This window comes from Penaeus vannamei, chromosome 33 (genome assembly GCF_042767895.1).
Source record: "Penaeus vannamei isolate JL-2024 chromosome 33, ASM4276789v1, whole genome shotgun sequence".
Lineage (NCBI taxonomy): Eukaryota > Metazoa > Arthropoda > Malacostraca > Decapoda > Penaeidae > Penaeus > Penaeus vannamei.
This window is the reverse complement of record NC_091581.1, coordinates 1296827-1298955: the sequence shown is the minus strand read 5'-3', so window position 1 is coordinate 1298955 and position 2129 is coordinate 1296827.

The window sequence follows — 2129 nt, the reverse complement described above, 5'->3', positions numbered from 1 at the left end:
CCGACCAGGGTGTTGCTAAGGTCGATTTTGTATCCTTTTACTGTTGCTTCTGGAGTTGTCTGGGTTTTGGTTATTTTATGTATGAGTGTGTGTGATTGTCTGTCTATCTCTCTTTCTGTCTCTTTTTTCTGTTTCTCTCTCTATCTATCTATCTATCTATCTATCTATCTATCTATCTATCTTCCCTCTCTATCTTCCCTCTCTCTCTTCCCTCTCTCTCTCCCTCCCTCCCTCTCTCTCTCTCTCCTCTCTCTCTCTCTCTTTCTCCTCCTCCTCCCTCCCTCCCTCCCTCCCTCCCTCCCTCCCTCTCTCCCCTCTTCCTCTCCCCTCTCTCCCCATTCCTCTCATTCTTCTTCTTCCTCTCCACCTTTCCCTCTCCGTATTACTCTCCTAACCCGAGCATGTGACACAAAATAAGTGATAAGGGAGAGTGTGTTACAATCCAAACTTTGCCTCGAGTGTATCTCTCGCACAGCCAGCGCCGACCAGGGTGTTGCTAAGGTCGATTTTGTATCCTTTTACTGTTGCTTCTGGAGTTGTCTGGGTTTATGTTATTTTATGTATGAGTGTATGTGATTGTCTGTCTATCTCTCTTTCTGTCTCTTTTTCTGTGTGTGTGTGTCTCTCTCTCTCTATCTATCTATCTATCTATCTATCTATCTTCCCTCTCTCTCTCTTCCCTCTCTCTCTTCCCTCTCTCTCTCCCTCCCTCCCTCTCTCTCTCCTCTTTCTCTTCCCTCTCTCGCTTCCCCCTCTCTCTCTCTCTTTCCTCTCCTCCCTCCCTCCCTCCCTCCTTCCCTCCCTCCCTCTCTTCCCTCTCTCCCCATTCCTCTCATTCTTCTTCATCCTCTCCACCTTTCCCTCTCCGTATTACTCTCTTAACCCGAGCATGTGACACAAAATAAGTGATAAGGGAGAGTGTGTTACAATCCAAACTTTTCCTCGAGTGTATCTCTCGCACAGCCAGCGCCGACCAGGGTGTTGCTAAGGTCGATTTTGTATCCTTTTACTGTTGCTTCTGGAGTTGTCTGGGTTTTGGTTATTTTATGTATGAGTGTGTGTGATTGTCTGTCTATCTCTCTTTCTGTCTCTTTTTCTGTCTGTCTCTCTGTCTCTCTCTCTCTCTCTCTCTCTCTCTCTCTCTCTCTCTCTCTCTCTCTCTCTCTCTCTCTCTCTCTCTCTCTTTCTATTTATCTATCTATCTATCTCTTTCTATCTGTTATTTTTGATCGGGATGTTGTTATTGTTTGAATTGTTTGGGTCGTTTTGTTAGTTATTGTTGTTGTTTATTTATCACCGTTATTTGTTTTATCATTATTACGATTAGTTATTGCTATTTTTGATATTTTCATATTTATCAGTACTTATTACGTTAATCATCAGCATTTTTATTATTATCACTCATATTGCTTTATTGACAGCTTGTGTTCGTTGATAATTGGTATCATTATTACCATCATCTTTAAGTCCATCACTATCATGATTCTCTTGTGGTAATTTTTAATTAGGATCATTATTACCATCATCTTTAAATCCATCACTATCATAATTCTCATTATTTTCCTCGTGGTTTTTCTTATCGTGTTTGTCATCATTACGATCATTGGTGGTAATTTTTAATTAGGATCATTATTACCATCAGTCCTTCACTATCATAATCATCATTACTTTCCTCGTAGTTATTCTTATCGTGTTTGTCATCATTACGATCATTGATAACGAATACCATCATCTTTAAATCCATCACTATCATAATTATCATTATTTTCCTCGTGGTTTTTCTTATCGTGTTTGTCATCATTACGATCATTGGTGGTAATTTTTAATTAGGATCATTATTACCATCAGTCCGTCACTATCATAATTATCATTATTTTCCTCGTGGTTATTCTTATCGTGTTTGTCATCATTACGATCATTGATAACGAATACCATCATCTTTAAATCCATCACTATCATAATTATCATTATTTTCCTCGTGGTTTTTCTTATCGTGTTTGTCATCATTACGATCATTGGTAACGACACGAAGGCTCAATTATTCATATCAAGTGTAAGATCCGCTGCGTTAAAGGATTGGATGACGCTGGCTGTGCGAGAGATACACTCGAGGAAAAGTTTGGATTGTA